The following is a 10,548-nucleotide window of genomic DNA, read 5'->3' as shown; positions in this document are numbered from 1 at the left end:
ACGTCACCTTTGAGATTACACATTTTGAAATGGTCATTTCAGAATTCAGTCTAATTTTGGTCAGGAATCCTGAAGTTTTAGCTATTCCCTTGAAAAATGCAGGAATTCAAATAATTTACAACTTCATAATCTCTATCAAAATGTGTCAATTTGGTGATACCAGTGACATCTTGGTTAAGTCACCATTGCTTGAGAGTACGCAAGGGGGTTCGAAGGGGGTAGCATAGAGATAAACGCTCTCCCATTGTGCCTCGATGAGTGTGCACGTCGCCCAACCCGCAGAATTGAGATGACCTTGTTAATTTATTATCTTCGAGGTTACACTTTTTGCAATGATCAACTTCAAATTCAATCTAATTACTGGTCGGAAATCCTGAAAGTTTTAGATATTACTACGAAAATTACAGGAAATTCAGGTAATCTTCAAATTGAGAGCAATTACCGAAATGTGTCAACTTGGTGATAACTTGGTCTTAGTAACCATTGCTTGAGAGTGCACAGGGGGTTCGAAGAGGGGAGAGTGGAGATAAATGCTCTCCCCTCGCGCCTGCGGGCCCTGGGCGACGGACGAGGGTGCACGTCGCCCACCCCACTGCTTAAGTGCCTCCAATTTCAAGTATGCATGGGGAAAAAACCCAAACAAATATCAATTTTTGTGGGGGACATTGTTCCAATGTCTGTGGCGGACTGGGGAGTGCGTTGGGGTAGTTGATCACTAATTCTGCGCCAAAACCGGCTCTCCTCCCACCTACTACTAAAGCAGGGGGCAGGTATTTCACGTGTACCCTCCAGACGACCATTAAACTAGGTCAAGGGTCAGTGGATATTCATAGAAAATACTAATTTCTTGCATAAGTTGCTAAAGTTTAATTCGTGGGGCTCTCAGCTAGTTCATAGCTGGGGCCACATCCACCTCCTACTCAGGGAGGGGATACTACAGGCTGGTGCATGTTGCGACAACTGTAGGAGGGTCTACAAGCTTGCTCCGCACTTGCTAATTAAACCAGGTAGCACGCAGGAGACCGGTGAGATGCGCAGAGATCTCTACCTCCCTTAGAACGTGGGGACTCGTTCAGGTTCGGGCACCTATGTCCACATAGGGCCCCCTATGTTGCCCCTACTTTGGTAGCCAAACTGGCACACTGGCCGCCTCCCCAGTTCCCGACAAAAAGTTTGCATGCGGCCCTTTCCACCATATATGTAAATTTGCATCCTGTTTCTGATCCAATTAATAAATTTTAAACTTGTATCACTCTTGTCATTCCAGCTGCTAAGCAGCCTTTGAGGGATTACAGGGCAGCCAGTTAAGCTTCGACACACCTACTGGTCTATTCAGATATTAGGTTAAGGTCACTATCCAATTCGGGCAGTAGGTCAGATGTCTTGCGGCTGGTTGTGCTGTATATTAAGTTTAATTTAGCACAATAGCTTCTCTAGGTAAATTTAACATGCCCTAGGTCAAGTCATGGTCATGAAGCCAATTCTTTTATTAATTGTTTAATACGATCTTTTTCATAGAGAGTGCTTATTGAATCTAAAATATCACAATTTATACTAGTTCTGTTGACCTCTTGATGTCATCGGGAAGGTCATTGCAGAGATGTGCTACTGCCCAGCTGCATCGACGTTGTCCGTACTTTTTTGTTCTGATATTTTGCACCACAGGTCGCGACTTCGATTCTGATCTTAAATGGTCGACTTGGCTTGTATTCATTTAAAAGACTTGCGATTTATGACGGCACAGATCCATGGAAGGAGCAATAGGTATAGGTCAAAATCTTGAATTGGGGTCGGTAATGGATGGAAAACCAATGTTCCGGCAGAATCGAAAATATGTGTTCCCGTTTCGGCGACCATGTAACTAGACGAGCAGCAATATTCTGCACCCGTTGCAGCCGGTCCAATGGTTTTTTTCCAATACCAAAATATAGACAATTTCTATAATCAAGTTTAGATGTTACAAAGGCGTTTACCAGGGTTTTACAAGCTTCATTTGTCATGTAGCGTCTTATCCGCCCGATGTTAAAGATCTGATGGTGACATGATTTGACGACTGATGACACTTGTTTTCCATTGTAAGATGTTGATCGAAAAATACGCCTACCTTTTTCTAGTATGCTGTCCTCTTGAAATAGCGGAGTTTCAAAGAGTGGTGGGAATAGGGACCATGCAGTCTAATGAACCTGTGGATTTAGTTCCACATTCATACATATTTAAACAATTATTTTTCAAACGAACCAGAATGGTTTCATTCAAAATATTGAACTAAATATCTGTGTGGGTATATTACTCCACATACTATCAGACGTCATTGTTTCAAAACGAGTACGAGTATGGAAATCAACCTATGTGGATTCTAAGCCTGGTGTATTGTGATTAGATTACATTCTGTACCAGTGGCAAGCAAAATTTGATAATTTAAAAAATTCTGAGATACATCACAGGAATGATGGAGTAACCAAAGTGTCTCAATTATGAATTAATTATTTGATAAATCTATTAATTGTCATTTAGGTCTGTTTGATAAAGCAATTGATCTAATTTCACTACATGTACATATATATTAAGACTGAAAATTTGCATCCTAAGTTTATAAAATGTCTTGAATGTAAAATGTAGTGGTCCAAATTCTATGATGAAACTGAGAGATAATTGCCGGGGTTCGACTGGTCACAGAGCGGACGTACACTGTAGTAACAGCTGGATAAAACAATGACAACAGATGTTTCTGATGGGGGTCATCATTGGTTATAAAATACACTCTGTAGAAGAGGAGCTGAATGTTGCCATATGTGTGGACCAAAGTTTTAACAGCATATACAATATACCTTGTTTTATGTGAAGGCAGTGTGTTGATGCCTTGGGTCGAGTGACTTCCGTCTGTGTATTGAGAACTTTTCCTTTCATTTCTTTTTGGCATCAGCTGTACAGACGGCCATGACAATGATGGTTATTGACCACGCCCCTTTAATTGCACGGAGGCGTTAAAGCATCGCATTGACCTCATCAATAATTATGTAATGTGAAACTTATACCATCTCATGAAATGAATACAATGTCTTTTCTCGTAAAAGCATGACCATTATCGTTTACGTAATACTAATCGGCTTCCGTACTACATGTACAGTTTTTCTGAAGGAATGATTTACAGAATCCTTAAAACAAATGAAAATGAGGAATATTTAACCTCAAAAGAAAAGTTCCGAAAAAAAAATTGTTATGTACGTAGAATTACAAACCATTATCTACCTGTCGAAGAAATAAACACTATTGTACATGTAGATCATGCAATTATAACCAAACTGGAAATGAATTTCATTATATTCGGGAATGTAAAACATTGGGTAAATTACACATCTACATGTAGATACAGACGCGTAACCAGAAAGAAAATTAAGTGTACGCAAAGTATGGTAAGTGGTCTGGGGGCAAGTGGGTTCAGGGCAAAGCCCCGGGGGGAGGGGGGCGCATTGGCGAAGCCCCTAGAAGCTCCTGGGTTGTTGTTTTTTTCAATGAAATCACCTAATTTTATGCATAGATAAAATTCGAGATAATTAACTCGTTATAACGAGATAACTAACTCGTTCTAACGAGATGCTAATTCGTTATAACGAGATACTACTGACTCGTTATAACAAGATAATTTAAAAAGTCGATATAACGAGATAACCAACTCGTTATAACGAGATATCTACATGTAATTCGTTATAACGAGATAATTAACTCGTTATAACGAGATAACTTACTCGTTATAACGAGATACTAACTCGTTATAACGAGTTAAGATTTTTTTTTTCACTTTTCAAAAATGAGCCTATCCGGTTTTCGTACCTAGCTATAAAAAGAATTCACAAAATTATTTTCTAATGTGTTTTATTATGCCAACCGTGTGAACTAAGACTGAGTTTACATTCATTCTGCGAATTTCTTTAGCAGTTTTCGACTGGGATATATGATGCCGATTAAATAATAAATAGCAGTTATTTTAGGCAGATATTTTAACGACAAATATCTCTCTCTCTCTCTCTCTCTCTCTCTCTCTCTCTCTCTCTCTCTTGTAAATGATGCGGACGCAGTTGCGTATTTGCATATACATGTAGGCAGCTATCTTTTAAAAAAGCTACATAAATCAATAGTACTGTCTGTTCTCTAAAATATCACTGTGTACCTCATTAAAGTGAACTGAATTGATCTTGCAGAATCTACAAAGTTCTTTCAAATATTGGCAATCAAAATATCTGAAATACAAAAAATTTATCACACCATTTCTGGACATTGTGTAATGACTCGAGACGGCCGTGACTTCTTGACCCTAGAGGAAACAAAAGGTCAATGGGCATTGGCGGTCGCCTGAATAACATGCAACCTGCCTTCATTGGCAGCTCATTCAAACGGGGTGTCAATTTTTTTAAAAGAAAATTTTACAGATTCGGGTTTTTCTAAATGTTCAAGATTAAAGATCATTTTGAAAATATTTAACTCATGTACTGTATTTTCCTCAGAGGCCATGGAGTTTTCACATTCTTCATATAAAATATACGTATATTTGGCATGATTGAATGCATGCACTGAAGTAAACATTCCTCTCTCGAGTTTTTCACTCATATGGAGACGTCACCAAGACCGGTGAAGAGTTGCAAAATTTAGGCCTGTGCTCGGCGTTTACGGCCTTTGAGCAGGGAGGGATCTTTATCGTGCCACACCGCCTCGGTTTATGCGTTATCATCCGAAGGACCATCCCATTTAGTCGCCTCTTACAGCAAGCAAGGTGTAATGAGGACCTATTCTAAACCGGATCCCCACGGGTAATATTTCTTAATTAAAGATACTTGCTTATCATGCTTATACACATATATTGCCTGTTACCGTAATATTATCCCCGAGTAAAAAAGACTGTTTTAGAAGAAAATTTTAAAAGAAACAATTTACTTTCAGCATATGCACCATACATATCATGTATTTCACAATTTTAGGAGAGGCACATGGGTTCCCTACGGGACTATGAGTAAAGAAGATTTTTAAAGATCGTTAAGGTTTTTAAACCCTTTCACTAATGTTTCATATAAACTGTGAATATGTTTAAAAACCTGAACCGTAATAAAATAAAATAAACAACAGTTTTCTTTACAGATAAAATATTACATTTTTGAAAAATCAGTCCATATTATTCCGAATCTGATGGAGATTCATCTTCTTTTTGATTTGACTTCTTTCCCTTTTTTTTTCTGAAAAAGAAAGATTTGAACATGAAACATAAATTTACAAAATTATTATTCATTTGCAACTGCACGCACTATGTATATTCAAACATCTGATGAAGAGATTAGCAACAAGTGATATGCTACATAGTTGTATAAACAAACCAGCACAAGATTTAACAATGTTTTTTCTGTATTTTTCTGACGACAAACTTCATATATACCTTAGCATGATTAGTTCCTCCGGGAAAGTATGGAGCGAACCCGAGAAACGTCTAAACACTTCTCGTTTAATTGTCTCAAACGAGATAGTTTTCTTCGATGCTTTGAGTGCAGCAGCTATAAAAATGTGAAATGGAATTCATTGTAAAAAGTATATATTAGTGCATGTGTTTAAAACAGTCGAATTACAACATTAGTTAAAATGACATGTACTACATGTACTGAAATGAAATAACGAGGACAAAAGTGATGTGCGTATATGTTTTAGTTTCTTATTTTTTATTTAATAAACCAAACTTATATTGTTTAAACTTACAAAGTTTTGGTTTTGATTTGGTGTTCCAATAAAGACAATTTTTCATTTCTGTCCAGTTCCATTAAACTGGCTCATGCAAATGTTGATCATAACACATCTCAATATTGTTCTGTTAATCTCTCCTGCATTATCTCCAACCTGTAGAGAGGCCATGACATTTATCTCAAACGAATACCATATGTTTTAAGTGCAGTACATGCATGTGTAGTATATGGATTTTATGGGATGAAACGATGAATTATAAATCATACTGTACTTAGATGAAAACCAGTTTTGAATAAATATTTACCAAATGATAGTGTACATAGGAATTGTCTACAATCAGTAACCTTTATAGATATACACATACATTATACATCAACTATTTACATGCAATTCCTTACCAGTTTCTTCTTTACACATCTAAGGAGCCCTGGAAGTCTTCTACTTCCCCGCCGTGTTCAGCCTGTTCCGTGATGGTAACAGACTTTCAATGTAGTGTCAAATTTTACATCCACATAAGAAATGAGGTGGCTCTTGATGGCAGTAATATCCTGTTCCAGGGTATCAATCGTGAAAATAACTAAAATATAATATCACCATGCATATCATGCTAGTTTGCATTATATGTATTTGTGTACGTATTAGTAAATGATGTATATTTGATGTTAGTACATGTATTTCAAAATCAATGTTCTTAGAATTTATTTTGTTTACAAATCAAATTATACCTTACAATTGCTAAATATACAGAATGAATCATTTACATACCATGGTGGCATTGATAAGAAATAAATTGATATTATAATTAAGTACAAAACTATACTCACATTAACCGACTGTACACCAGCTCTCAGACTTTGTCTTACAAGAATGGTTAATTAGGTTTTCCAAAACTTTGACCTACACAGCATATCAAATAGCGAGAAAATTGCATAACTAGGATCGGCTGTATGAGTCTTGGCCATAGCATCCCGCTGTGTTATTCCATTAACTCTCGGTAAACACATTGAAAGGACACATCGCATGTTTCTAAACTTTTTAATTTTTTCAGCAAACTTAATTCGTTTCATGCCTAAAACTACTTTATATGCTTGCGATATGCATATTTTCTTCGATATTTTACGCGCCATTATCTGTGACGTAATATGCGACCTCGAGCGAGAAGTTTTGAAAACAGTTGTTAGCCATTTCATAAACAGATTAGATTTAATTGACAAAAAAAAACCCAGTTATATCCTTAACGGCTTGTAAATAACACTGCATTAGGGTGTTTTGTGCCGTTTAAGGATGTACTTGCTGTCAGTAGAGAGGGTTTAGACTGTGTTTTTTTTTTCAATTTTCGAAGGAAGGTATGAGGGAAAAGAAGTGGATATTTTTTGTCGGTACAACGACTTTGCCATAAAAAACCCCAGTAGAATTTGCCCCTGTACTTTTTCAAAAACCACTTGGACTAGTAAATAAACTGCGAGAAAATGGTTTTATCGAGCTAAGCACTGTTACATGTAGGTCTATGGCATATGCATTCCATTCTGTTCTCAAATTCAATACTCGCTCGCACCAACTGACATTCACCTTGTAACAACATATAGGCAGAACTTGTGTTCGCAGTTTCTAACAGCTGGTGGCTTTAAAAAAGAAAAATAAAGATAACAGATAATTGGAATTGGAATTATAAATAATAAAATATTGTATTTCCTAACTTTGAATTGAACTATAATGCTTTCAATTTCTTAAGGAACGCGTATGTAACAACAACAGTACGCCGCGCCCCCTTCCTAAGTAACAACGTGTAGATTAAAAATAATAATGATTAATAAAATTGCTTGAATAAAATAATTTAAAAGTAATGTGATTTTCACTATAAATTTGATCATTTTATTTATTTTTTCTTTTCTTCGAAATGCACCCGTGGCAGTAGGCCTAGTTGTCAATGATACATCGTATCATAATTTAGACCTATCTAACTTATCCAAAAATAAATTCAATAATGATTGCACTGTTTATTTTAGAAAAGCAACAACGCTAATTACAGTTGTTTAAAGAAATAGCATTACCAAATAGTGTTTAGACAGCGATCCCATGTAAACATTATTTACTCGCAAATGCAGATTTCGTAATCGCTTTCCTCGCTACATTTGGGTCGCTATTTGTATGCACTGGTGGCTAAAAGATATAAGACTCGAGATATTTGTCAACATCGAAATAAATGTTATCCATGGTAAATAAATTAGGCCCCTAAAACCCGATTTTTAAAAATATCTAACACTACTTTTACAACAAGCTGATCGACGAAGGTCGCATATGACGTCACTGTACCACTTGACTATCTAATTAACTATAGGCTTTTTGAAATCGGGGCTTAGATTTAAGTCCGTATTGTGGCTAATTATCGCAATACTTCGGCGAACGAACTATTACAATTAATTTCTATAAGCATAAGGATGGCAAAATGCATATAATTCTGTATACTTTGAAAACATGAGATGTGTCCTTTAATCCCCAGAGCATGCCCACTTGTAAGCAAATGAAATGAATTCCTTTGTTCAAAATATTGTTGAGTTCACTTTTACTCTTTTTTGTGTAAAAATAAAAGTTGTTTTAAAACTGATGCAAGATGATTACCGGTAATTTAGAAGCGTGAAATCATTTTCCTTAACTTACAAAATGATTATCATAATTCAATACACTGCATTTGAATCTTGTAACATTTTTTAAACAACGTTTGACTCATATCAATATAATAAATCAATCCAAGTTGAAGTACCAGTAGTTTTTAAAGTTATATGTATTTCTGTAAAGTTTTAAAAATGTTTTATTAACATTGTGAGACAATGTTATATTTGTGTTGGCTGGCAACATTTTAATATTATGCAATTTAAGAAAAAAATGGTTTTCAAAACAATATATTTAAAACGCTACTTTGATTTGGGTCACTTTAAGAAAAAAAACTTAGTATATTAGGTATATTTTTAAAATCATTATTGAAACGTTTTGAAAACGTATTTTCAAATGTTTAAAAGCAAATTGATCATATTTTCAATAATGATTTACAATGTTTTAAAACGATGACAAAATAATTTTAAAACACTGACAAATGTTTGGTCAAAAACGTCTGCTTATAACGTTTTTACAACTGGAAAAAATGCTTCTATAACATTTTAAAAATGTTTTGTTAGTAACGTTTTCTGGTAATGCCCTTACAACAGGAATACAATGTTATGAAAACGTTTTCTGCTACTTGGATATCAATATTAACTGAGTATTGAAAAAATCTAAATATTCGCATATAAATACAAATTTATCAAATATAGATCAAGATTTTTGTGTATGAATAACAAGATTAACGTATACAAATCAAAATATTCGCATATAAAAACAAGATTATCGCATATAAATCAAGATTTTCGTATGTACAAGTAAATCAAGATTTGTGTAATATTGCAACGTTTTACACGCCATACAGGTCATTCTAGCATTATTGGGTGTTTAACCCCACCTCCACTTCGTGTTCCTTTGTTTTGTACGATTTATCTGAAATACAAGTTTATGTGTTTCCCTGTAAAAAGCATCCGACTGTACCGACAACAGGAAATTTATATTTGGTATTTTGATAATTTTCCTTCCTTCCGGATCTTATTTATATTTTAACAGTGGGTTGATGATGGTCGAATGGTTGTGTACATTTGTATTTTGGAGTGAGTAAGTGAGTGTATGTGTGATTGTGACTGGAGATAAACTTTCCTCATCGTGTGGAGTGACGTAACTGTAAACCTCTCTAGTGAATTTCCTAACATCTGTGGGCATCAATACTGAACTTCATTATTCCAAATAATGTATTTTGCTTTGAATCCTCTCCACAACCGCATAATGCATGACGCCTTTTTATACTTGCTACAGAATAAACAACAAACAATGTAGTGCTGAATATCAAATAAATTTTGAAATATTTTGAGTTCGCATTACATTGAGGCATTATGAATAGTTCCAAGTTCTCAGAAATTTAAATCACACGGTTGTTATGAAAGTAAAGTTGAATGTGACTTGCATATGCATTGGGCCTAGAAGATATTTTCATGTCTGAATTGGAAAAATACAAATTGTTTAAATAAGGTTCTCAGAGAAACATGCAGTGACTTAAACTACTGAGACTGATAGACTACATGCAATAGTGTTTATCGTTCCTAGTGTAGCGGCGCTACCTGTTTCACTTCTATGGACCGCCAAATTAACATAAACTCAAATAATTGAAGATATCTTCAATTATTTGAAGATATCATCAATTCAACTATTGTTCCCTTTAATAGAATTAATGCGTGCACTAATTCAATTATTGGTCTCATCAAATGAATTGTTACGCACTTCAATTTAATTTATTGCTCTCATCAATTGAATTAATGCGCGCATCAATTGAATTAATAAGAGCAATAATAGATTTGATGCGCGCATTAATTCAATTGATGAGAGCAATAAATTAGATTGAAGCGCTCAACAATTCATTTGATGAGACCAATAATTGAATTAGTGCGCGCATTGATTCTGTTAAATAGAGCAATTAATTCAATTATTGCTCTCTTCAATTCAATCGATGAGAGCATCAATTTAGTAGAAATATTGCTCGTAATAATTAATTTAGAGCTCGATATAAATAATTTGATGATCTCTTTAATTCAATTGAAGATATCTTTAAATCATTTACAATTCTTTTGTATAAGGAATTAATGTGCGCATGAATTCTTTTAAAGAGAACAGCAATTCAATTAAAGAGATCATTAATACAATTGTGGATATGTTGAATTTAAGATATCTTTAATGATATAGTTGCTCTCTCTA

At 34.9% G+C, this 10,548-nt stretch overlaps 1 long non-coding RNA gene across 3 annotated transcripts; it reads right to left on the bottom strand.

Annotated features, from left to right (window-relative positions):
- Positions 1-3,856: 3,856 nt before the first annotated feature.
- On the bottom strand, positions 3,857-8,529 carry LOC125646980 (uncharacterized). Of its 3 annotated transcripts, none has more exons than XR_008795924.1 (5): positions 6,546-8,529; positions 6,120-6,298; positions 5,737-5,898; positions 5,423-5,537; positions 3,857-5,225 (listed from the first exon to the last, which is right to left on the bottom strand). It is a non-coding gene; the product is annotated as an uncharacterized LOC125646980 (long non-coding RNA). The 3 variants fall into 3 exon arrangements; XR_008795922.1 differs by having other exon boundaries at positions 5,737-5,874; positions 6,546-8,526; XR_008795923.1 differs by having other exon boundaries at positions 5,737-5,874; positions 6,120-6,269; positions 6,546-8,526.
- Positions 8,530-10,548: the final 2,019 nt, after the last annotated feature.

Source organism: Ostrea edulis, chromosome 6 (assembly GCF_947568905.1).
Source record: "Ostrea edulis chromosome 6, xbOstEdul1.1, whole genome shotgun sequence".
Lineage (NCBI taxonomy): Eukaryota > Metazoa > Mollusca > Bivalvia > Ostreida > Ostreidae > Ostrea > Ostrea edulis.
Note: the sequence above shows the minus strand (reverse complement) of the source record. Positions and strands in the feature narration are given on the sequence as shown.